Consider the following 11,617-nt stretch of genomic DNA (forward strand, 5'->3'; position numbering starts at 1 on the left):
CTCTGTATTCTTGGATAATTTTCTTCACGCTCCAGTATACCACTAATCTTGGTATCATCCGCAAACGTACTAGCCACGTTTTCTATATTCACATCTAAGTCATTTATATAAATGACAAACAAAATTGGGCCCAGTACCGATCCCTGTGGAACACTGCTGGTCACAGGCCTCCAGTCCGAAAAATAACCCTCCACCATCATCCTCTGTCTCCTGCCGTTAAGCCAATTTTGTATCCAATTGGTAAGCTCACACTGAACCCCATGTGACCTAACTTTACTACTCAGTCTACTATACAGATCCTTGTCAAAGGTATTACTAAAGTCCAAGTAAACATTGGCTGCCGCTCTGCCCTCATCAATTTTCATGGTTACTTCCTCAAAAAGCTCAATCAAGTTTGAGAAACACTATTTCCCTTGCACAAAGCCATGCTGCTAATCCCTAATCATTTCTTGTCCCTCCAAATACATGTAAATCCTATCTTGCAGAATTACCTCGAACAATTTGCTCACCACTGACGTCAGACCCAGAAGTCTATAGTTCCCAGGCTTATCCTCCTTAAACAAAGGCACAACATTAACCACTGTCCGGTCATCAGGCACCTCACCTGTGGTTAGAGGTGATAGAAATATTTCTGCCAGAGGCCCCACAATTCCCTCCCTAGTCGCCCACAGCATCCTGCGATACACTATATCAAGTCCCAGTGACTTATCCATCTTCATATTTTCTAAGACCTCTAGCACTTCCTCTACTGTAAAATGAACTGTTTTCAAAACATTAATATTTATTTCCCTGAGTTCTCTAGCCTCCACTTCTTTCTCCACAGTAAAAACTGATGTGAAATATTCATTTACTACCTCTCCCTTCTCCTGAGGTTCAATGTAAAGACAACCTCTTTGAACATTAAGGCCTCCTACTCTCTCTGTAGTTGTTCCCTTGTTCTTAATGTAATTCTAGAACCTCTTGGATTATCCTCAGCCTTATTTGCCAAGTCTATCTCATACCCCCTCTTTGCCTGACCTCCCTCTTAGGAAAGCCCCTAAGTTCTTTATAATGTTCAAGAGATTTATTTGAACAGTTATTTATATCTAATATATGATTCTTTTTTATTCTTGACTAGATGCTTAATATCTTTATTCATCCATTGGAGGAATGGACAGAATGAAATAAAGGAGGATGGGAAAAGAAATGAAGCAGATGAGTAAAGGACAGAAATAGTGGAATAACAAGTTGGAGAGAGAGATATAAAAGTGAGGATAAATTGGACTGAATCTTCAAAGAGGAAGCTGAATGAAGAAAGACGGGATTACAAAGGGGAAGAGAAGTAGCTGAAGATATGACCCAGGCATGGAACAGAACATGAGTAAAGGAGCAACAGAATGAAGAGAGATGAATGATACCGCAAAGATTCCTCGTTATAATCTGCAAGCTCACTGTCTGTCACTAGGGGTCCATGTTGTACCTTATATAGTATTCAGCCTATCTTGGCCACATTGACTTCTACCACATCAATTAAAACTGCAGCAGATTTTTGGTGAATACATTATTACAGAACCTGTCGAATGGGTTTTGTAGAGCTAAGTTAATGGCATGTGGCAAATTATGCACTTTATAGCAAAAACTACATTGAAAAACAATTGACGAATGTAAATTGAAGAGACCGGGGTTAGAAGAGCAGGTAGTAATTTTGTACCAATTCATTTTTTTCCAGGGTATCTCATTTATCTATCATCCTGTAAGTATAGGAAAGTCACAGACACATCACACTCTTGATAATCCAAGTGCTCTCCCGGGGTCTGTGGGTACTTGACATGGGTCACATTGCAGTAATTGATATCAGTAAACCTCACTGTTATAATCCTGGACAGGAGAGAATGAAGCTCAGAAGACAAAATCTACATCAGTATGCTTGGTGCTCGATAAAATTAATATTCTGCAATCAGCTTTGATTGAAATGACAACTTAATTTCAATCATTTATTGAGTGTGAGACAGATATTGGCTTTAATAAAATGTAGATGAGATATAGTTCACAAACAGAGGGAATCACAGAGCCAGCAGATTTTCAGTGAGTGATGTTTTAAAGCTGCATTATTAGAATTTTGAAGATGGTGAAAACATTGCAACACCAATCTCTTTCCTCCAAAAGATTTGAAAAATTATCCATGAGCAAAGCCAGAGGTGAAAGGTGTAACATTTAAAATGGGAAAGGCTGGCTTGATATTGAAGGAACATCACTAAAAAGCCAATAAAGAGCCTTCACTATCCATTAAGAAAACTGTTTAATTTTGATACAAATCCAAACAAAGTACCATTATATTTGACTGCAGGAACATAGAGAATTTAAGCATTATGAATAGGATGAGCCCATTTGGCCTTTTGAGCCCTCTCTGCCTTTCAATACAATCAGAGCTCATTGGTTATTTACCACTTATTAGTTCTCTGACTGCAGTTTGGTCTTAACAGGAGTCTATCACACACATCAAGAGCTGCATTGAGCTATCTTTCTTAGTACAAAATTCCTCTCAAAGTTTCATCCTTCACACTGTGACACTTTTCTCCTTTTACCAACCCTACTGTTACTTCACCCTTACATTCCCCTCGATGAGCCACCTCCTGAACTCTTGACATGCTGACCCTTTCCCATTGCTTTGCCTTCCAATACAAACAGGTTCCACTTGGACTGAAATCTAAAAAGATTGCAATCAGTGTCACAGGAAATCAAATTGTAATAAATAGATCCAAATATCAGTGCATAGTGTGAGGAACAACCTAACAAAAGTACAGGTCTTTGAGCAGTTATGGTAATTGAATTTAGAGAACTATCAATTTGTAAACTGCCATGGATAATAATGGAGTTTGCTGCAGGAATGTGATAATTTAATGAGTTCCCTGTATGTGAAAATATAATTGAAGAATTATTGAGAAGGTCAGCGCAGTACAACTTCCACTCTGCATTTCACAGACCTTTCATATAACTGTCCTCAATCCTAATACAATTAGGAATGAATCCTAATGCAATTGTCCTTATTCTTCCCCTCCTTGCTTCTTTACTTCATGCTGCTCTATTCCTATGCTCCTGGATTCCTGGTACTCTCCTGATGCTTCTACATGGTTTATTCTCTCCTCCCCTCGCACTCCTGCTCTCTCTGGGCTCCTGCCAAGAGTAGGCAAGATCTGCAGGGAAACACGCACGCAACACACACCGCCAATACCTCCAGGTAAACATTGATTTACCTAAGAAGCACATTATGACTATTGTTCAGTGTTTTGATGTCACTGCAATGGGTCCATTGAAAACCTAAGGACTTTTCAACAAAAATGATCTGGGACCATTGTTCTATGACAAGGTGACATATCCTTGAAATCAGAGCAAGACCATTCTGGGGAGATCTTCACACAAAGGGGACAGAAATGTGATTTTAAAAAAGCAGCAAATGCTAGCTTAATAAATGCTTTTACATGTGGAATTGATCAGATTAGATTCCCTACAATGTGGAAACAGGTCCACACCGACCCTCTGAAGAGTAACCCACCCAGACCCATTTCCCTCTGACTAATGCACCTAACACTATGGACAGTTTAACATGGCCAATTCATCTGACTTGCACATCTTTGGACTGTGGGAAGAAACCCACACAGACATGGGGAGAATGTGCAAACCCCCAGTTACCCAAGACTAGAATCGAACCTGGGACCTTGGTGCTGTGAGGCAGCAGTGCTAACCACTGAGCCACCATGCCACCCCTACTGAATAAAGGTATAAAAGGATATTGAGCCAAAGCTGTTGGATAAGTTACAAAATAGATCTTCCATTAACTCCATCTGCACATCCCACCACCTTAGGCAAGCAGCCAACGTAATTACAGATCCCGCCCCCCCCCCCCACCCTGGTTATACTTTCTTCTGTCGGGCAGATGATACAAAAATTTGAAAACACGTACCGGCAGATTCATGAACAGCTTCTTCCCTATTGTTATCAGATTTATGAACAGGTCTGTCGTGTATTAGAGTTGATCTTTCTCTGCATCTTCTCTGTAGCTGTAACACTATATTCTGCATTGTGTTCTATTACCCAGACATACCTATATAAGATATGATTTGTTTGGTTAGCACAAAAACACTACTTTTCACTGTATCTTGGTACATGTGACAATAATAAATCTAATCAAATGATATCACTTCAGTGGCTGAAGGCCAACTTCTGTTTCTCTGTTCCTCTCATGAAACAATCTTAGTATTCATAAGAATGAAAATAATCTCTGCTATTCTGTATTTAGATGACACCTTTCACAGCACCTCCCAATTGCTTTAAAGCCAACGGAGTCCTTCGGTTTTGAGGTAATGAGCTGTTACAAAGTGGAAAACTTGACAGTGAACCATCAAATGTTATAATGCTGGATAATCTGTATTTGTGATGTAAATTGAGGGGTTAAACGCTATGTAAAATAACAAACAAAGAGAACAAGATTAGACCATTCAGCTTTCTGAGCCTGCTCCACCATTCAATATGATCATGGCTGACCATCCAACTGTTCCTGCATTCTCCATTTCATTCCTTTTGCTCTAAGAATTATATCTAACTCCTTTAAATACTTTCAATACTCTGGCCTCAACTGCTTTCTGCTGGATGATGATGGAGGGATCCGATTGTAATCTCCTTCTGACCTACACTCTCCGACATATCAGTCTTCCTCCTGTGCTGCCATCTCGCGTATTCCTAACTTTAATCACACCGTAGTGGCTGGCTGGATCTTTAGCTGTCTAAGTGCTAAGATCAGGAATACCCTGACCACAAATTCTCTGCATCGCTACCTCTCTTTTGTCCTTTAAGGCCTTAAGATCCACTGGTCCAACCAAGCAGTTGGTCCTGTACCTGATTATCTCCTCATGTGGCTCAGTGCCTAGAATCATAAGGAGGGGGGCACGGTGGCTCAGTGGTTAGCACTGTTGCCTCACAGCACCAGGGACCCAGGTTCGATTCCTGCCTCGGGTGGCTGTCTGTGTGGAGTTTGCACATTCTCCCCGTGTCTGTGTGGGTTTCCTCCGGGTGCTCTGGTTTCCTCCCACGGTCCAAAGATGTGCAGGTCAGGTGAATTGGCCATGCTAAATTGTCCATTGTGTTCAGAGTAAATGTTGGAGAATGGGTCTGGGTGGGTTATTCTTCAGAGGGTTGGTGTGGACTTGTTGGGCCGAAGGGCCTGTTTCCACACTGTAGGTGATCTAAAATAGAATCTCTAAAGTGCAAAAGCAGGTCACTGAGTCCACACTGAACAGCATCTCACTCAAACCTACCTCTCAACTCTATTCCTTTAACCCTGCATTTTCCATGACTGATCCATCCTAACCTGCACGTCTTTGAATTGTGGGAGGAAAGTGGACCACCTGTAGGAAACCCACGCAGACACGGGGAGAATGTGCAAACTCCACACAGATAGTCACCCGAGGCTGGAATTGAAGCCAAGCCCCTGGTGCTGTGAGGCAGCAGTGCTAACCACTGAGCCACTGTGCTGCCCTTGATGATGATGGAGGGATCGGATTGTTACATCCTCCAGATCCACAACTCCCTCGACATATCTGTGCTCCTCCTGCTCTGCCATCTCGCGTATCTGCAAGTGTCTTCAGCCTCTGTCCACAGTGCTCCTTCTGAGCTGTGTTGGGAGGATGTTCCATGGTAAAGATGCCAATTGTTGTTGATTGATTCTGTGTTACTTAAACGCAGGGAGTAGCTGCTGCTGGTAGTTTTCCCCAAAGCTGATTGGCAGTTCCCCATTTAGTCATCGAGACGTACAGCACGGAATCAGACCCTTCGGTCCAACCCGTCCGTGCCAACCAGATATCCCAACCCAATCTAGTCCCACCTGCCAGCACCCGAACCATATCCCTCCAAACCCTTCCTATTCATGTACCCATCCAAATGCCTTTTAAATGTTGTAATTGTACCAGCCTCCACCACTTCTTCTGGCAGCTCATTCCATACACGTACCACCCTCTGCGTGAAAAAGTTGCCCCTTAGGTGTCTTTTATATCTTTCCCCTCTCACCCTAAACCTATGCCCTCTAGTTCTGGATTCCCCCACTCCAGGAAAAGACTTTGTCTACTTACCCCATCCATGCCCCTCATGATTTTATGAACCTCTATAAGGTCACCCCTCAGCCTCCGACACTCCAGGGAAAACAGCCCCAGCCTGTTCAGTCTCTCCCTGTAGCTCAAATCCTCCAACTCTGGCAACATCCTTGTAAATCTTTTCTGAGCCCTTTCAAGTTTCACTCCTCGGATGCTGCCTGAACTGCTGTGCTTTTCCAGCACCACTCTAGTCTAGACTCTGGTTTCCAGTATCTGCAGCCCTTGTTTTTACCAAGTTTCACAACATCCTTCCAATAGAAAGGAGACTAGAATTGCACGCAGTATTCCAAGAGTGGACTAACCAATGTCCTGACTTCAACCCTTTCACCTAACAGCTCAATTTTGTGATCTCTGTGGAATTGTCTTGGGATCCCTTTTTGTGGAATCTCCAATGAATAGGATGAAGATGTTTCAAAGGGTTGCAGCAATATTTTGCAGGGTCAAAGGAACAATTACCAGTCAGCTTTTAATCCAAGCCCATGTATGTCAGAAATAGATTTATCGAAGCTGTTCAGGAAATAAGTGTGGAATCTCTCTTTCTCTCTCTCTCTCTCTCTCTCTCTCTGTCTCCCCCTTTCATGTTCTCTTGCCCTCAGCTGCTGCAGGCAATTATTTGAGAATCTCTATTCATGTGTAAGTCACTAATGTCTGGAACAGCGTTGTCAGTAATATTGACAAACAGCAGGAAACAAACTTGGACACCTTTATGCCCTGGAGTTGTAAAATGCTGACTTGTGACAGAACATTGGACCTAAATGATTACGAGAAGGGACATAGCTGGATTGCTCGGAGCACTGTGAGAGAGTTTGCTGTTGCTGGCATCTCTATTTTTCTCTTCATGAGGTGCTGACTGGGTTAGAAGGCTTTTAACTGGTGGAATTGGATTGACACTACAGGAATTTTAAAGAAATGCCTAGAAATAGCTGTGGACTGCAGCACTTTGTGCCGGTGATTCTCCGCAGCTGCTGGATGAGAATCTACTTGCTTGCAATGCCAACAGCATTCTTCAGGCTCATCTCCCGTGTGTGGTGGTCACTGCAGAGCTGCTCTCTATTGTCATGTCTCATTAGTGCTGCCTCTTAAACTTATTATGTCTGCCTGGCATGTATTGTACTGACGCAAAGTATGTGCATGGGCCAAATGCAATAATTGAATCAGTCCAAATAAGAGGTCTCATAAATTATATTTACAGCATTCACAAAGCCACTGTGTCAGATGCACATTTTCAAAGTTTTAGCAATCTTTTAAAACAAAGTCTTAGATGCAGCTATTGTGAAAGAACTTCACCCCATCCTGTAAAACTCACGACAATATCACATTTTTAAATGAATTTATTTAGGGGGGGAAATACAACCCCCTAAAGAAAGGTAGAAATCTGGAAACTCTCTCTTTTAATATTTGTGGATGCTGGGTCAGGTAGCACAGGATTATTGTCAGTAGCTTCTAAGGGCTTGAGACATAAGAGAGCTGAATTATTGCAATCTGTTCACATTGATCATTTGTGATTTCCACAAAAAAAATGAAAGAGCAGGGCTTTTCTGGAGTCTCCTTCAACTAAGTCTCAGTTGCCATGTGACCTACAATGTCAAGCTCCCTAAGCAATTGTTCAGCAGCTTTGTCACACGAGTGATGGAGTTAACCATTTACTGCATAGGTAAGGGATTCCTGACTAAGCAGAGATGTGGGCCAGTCTCATGAGATGGGAGAGAGAGAACGGCAGAGAACTGGAATGTCCCAGAGAGGGAAAATGTTGCCTGGACTCTGTTCCAGAAGGCAGTCATACCCTGAGGGTAGGGCCCTTTAATTTGGAACATGGTCAGAGTCAGGGAGATACGAGGCAATTGAATTAAGTAGATGGACCAGGAAGGTGAAAGTGGAGGAATCCCTGTTCTTGTAATATCCATCTTGCTTGAGGTTCTTACAGCCAGCAGGGAAGTGAGGGACGTGAGTCTGGGTTGCAAGGTAAATGAGCAAACTTTCCATATAGCATTGTGGTTCAGCAATTGGGTTGAGTGGAGGAATTAAAAGGAATATAATAGTAGTTTGAGATGGTATGGTCAGGGATAGACACAGAGCTTTGTGAGTGTGAGTCAGTGTTACCAGAGTAGGTTTAGGATATTGCTTCGGGCTGAAGGAGAATGTGTAATGGGAGGGGGAGTGTCTAGGGCTCAGGCAGTAAAACCACCAATGATGTGGATTGGACTAGAAAAGAGGTTCTGTTTTAGGATTGTAAGCAATTAGGAGCCACATTAAAAAAGAAATAATTTTTACCTGAGTCACAAGAAAATTGACGTGGAGTATATAAGATAAATGTATGGTTCAAAAACTGGTGTGGGAGGATGGGTTTTAATTCAAGGAACATTGGCACCAATATTGGGCAGAGTGGGAGCTGTACTGTTCAGATAGGCTTTCTCTAAGAAGTGCTGGGACCAGTGTTTTATCAAGCTGTATAGCCAGAGCAGTAAATATCTAAACTGAATAGTTGGGAAAGGGATCATATGAGAGAGGATTTAGTAAATCAAAGGGAAATAAGATAATAGAACAGAATAGCGATTTGGCTAATGATAAACCAAGCATGAAAGGAAGGAACAGAGAGTATAATCATAGAATCCCTACAGTATGGAAGCAGGCCATTCAGCCTGTTGAGCCTACACCTACCCTTCAAAGAGTATCCCACCTGCACCCACCAACCCTATGTTTCCCATAGCTAATCAAACACTGTGGGCAATTTAGCATGGCCAATCCACCCAACCTGCACATCTTTGGACTATGGGAGGAAATTGGAGCACCCAGAGGAAACCCACAGAGACACAGGGAGAATGTGCAAACTCCGCACAGACAATCAAATGAAGGTGGAATCGAACCCAGTTCCTTTGCAATGTGAAGCAGCAATGCTAACCGCTGAGCCAGTGCATGCCAACACATCAGGCTAAAGATGACAAAACTCATAGAAAGACAGAGTGTGCCAGAATATTTGAAGCGTTCATGATAAAATAGTGAATGGTTAGCCAGAATAAAAATAAATCTGTATAATATGATAGCATATGGAAACCTGGTTACAACATGACCAAGGCTGGGACAATGAATACCAAAGGGTGTTGGATATTTAGGGAGCTGGTAAAAGCTGGTGGAGTGGCTTGTTTAATTAAAGGTGTTATTAATACAATGGGGACAGATGACCTTAGCTTAAAATAGCAAGGGAAAGAATCAGTTTGGTTCAAGATAAGAAATAGAGGTGAGAGGTTAATTATGGAAGCAGTTTATAGGTCCCCATAGCTGTAGTTACACTGTAGAATGAAATATACAGGAAGAATAAATGGGGTGTGTGAGAAAGATCACATAATATTCAGGGATGACTTTAACCTCCATGTAGATTGTGGATTAGTGTTGCTGGAAAAACACAGCAGGTCAGGCAGCATCCAACGACCAGTAAAATCAACGTCTCGGGCAGAAGCCCTTCATCAGGAATGATGAAGGGCTTTTGCCCAAAACGTCGATTTTCCTGCTCCTTGGATGCTGCCTGAACTGCTGTGTTTTTTCCAGCACCACTAATCCAGAATCTGGTTTCCAGCATCTGCAGTTTTGTTTTTACCTACATGTAGATTGGGCAAATCAAATTAGCAAAGAGAGCTTGGAAAATCAGTTTGCAGAGTGTACTCAGGACAATTTCATTCTCAATCAACTTTGCTGTTTTGGACCCGGTAAGGAACATCGAGACAAGATCAGTTAATAGCCTCAAGGCACCTCGAGGTGTCAGCAATTATAGCTTGATAGAATTTCACATTCAGTGTGAAGGGACATGTGTGGATCCAAGCCTATTGTTTTAAAGATAGATGCAAGTAATTAAAAGTGTTTAAAGGCAGACAGCCGGGTAAAGTAAACTGAACTTATTAGGTTAGAAGGTTGGAAAGTAGAGTTGCAATAGCCAATATTCAAGGACTTAATAACTTGGCAAAGATTCATTGAAGTAAGAAAGATTCTCTGAGAAGAATGGATGATCTGTAGCTGAATGAGGAAGTTAAGGAATCTTCAAATTAAAAGAACCACTGTACAAATCTGCACAGAGTAATAGTGGGATTCGTCATTTTTTTAAGAAGCAGCAAAGAACATCTGAGAAAAGGGGAAAAAGTCGATTATGAAAGGAAACAGACGAGTTATATAAAAATGGTAAAGATTTCCACAAGTATTTAAGTCGGAAAAGAGTTACTAAAACCTGTCTTCATTCTCTTGAGAAGGAGTCTGGGGAATTAACAATTAAAACTCACACGTGACAGAAGGTATTTGGTGTTACCTTCACTGTTGAAGACTTAGAAAACTTTCCAAAAGTACTTGAAAATCATAAGCAAGGAGGGAAGAACTTAAAACAATTTCCATCGTCAGGGAAAAGGTGCGGGGAAAGCGATCAGATCAAAAGGCTGACAAGTGCCAAGGACCAGCTGAGGCCTTAATAGACATGGCTGCAGAGCAAGTTTATAATTGGATATAACCTTCCAAACATTCCCCAGATTCTGGAAGGGTCCCAGTGATTGGATAATGGATTGGATAATGCTCAAATCAATAATTGAAAAGGCTGTAACAGCACATCTAGAAAATCATGATGTAATCAGACAGAGTTGACAAGGCTTTGTTAAAAGAAGACCATACTTAACTAATTGATCAAAATATTTTTGAGACAAAATAACAAGCAAAGTGAATAAAGGAGAACTTAACGATGGGTTTGATACACTCGGACTTTCAAAAGGCACATGAAAAGATGGCGTGCCAAATGTTATGACATAAGAGCAGATTGTGTAGGAAGTCCTGGATAAGGAATTGGTTGGTTAATGAGGAACAGAGAGTTGGGATAAATGTGTCTGGGGTTGGCAGGCTCTTACTGGTGAATTCTACAGGGACCAGTACTGGGGCCTTCACCATTTACAACTTCCATTCATCACTTGAATATGTGGTAACTAAATTTGCTGATGATACCAGGGTAAATAGGAAAATAATTTGTCAGGCAGGTCTAAAGAGTTTGCAAAGCTATGTGGCAGATTAAGTGAGTGGTCAAAAATGTGGAATATAAAGTGTGAATTGATCCACTTTGGCGAGAAGATTGGAAAGCAGTGTGCTATTTACATGAAGAAGCTGGTGGGATGGAGGGATTTGGATATCCTGGTATATGAATCACAAGAAGTTATTTTGCAGGTGCAGTAAATAACTAGGAACACAAATGGAATGCTGGTGTTTATCACAAGGAGACTGGACTATGAAAGTAGGGTTATTTTACTGCAATTATACTGGGCTTGTGGAGACCAAATCTGGAGTATTGTGTACAACCTCATTTGAATAAAGGATTTAATTACTGTTGTGGTTCTGTTCGCCAAGCTGGGAATTTGTGTTGCAGACGTTTCATCCCCTTTCTAGGTGACATCCTCAGTGCTTGGGAGCCTCCTGTGAAGCGCTTCTGTGATCTTTCCTCCGGCATTTGTAGTGGCTTGAATCTGCCGCTTCCGGTT

The sequence above is a fragment of the Chiloscyllium plagiosum genome, chromosome 22 (genome assembly GCF_004010195.1).
Source record: "Chiloscyllium plagiosum isolate BGI_BamShark_2017 chromosome 22, ASM401019v2, whole genome shotgun sequence".
NCBI classification, from domain to species: domain Eukaryota; kingdom Metazoa; phylum Chordata; class Chondrichthyes; order Orectolobiformes; family Hemiscylliidae; genus Chiloscyllium; species Chiloscyllium plagiosum.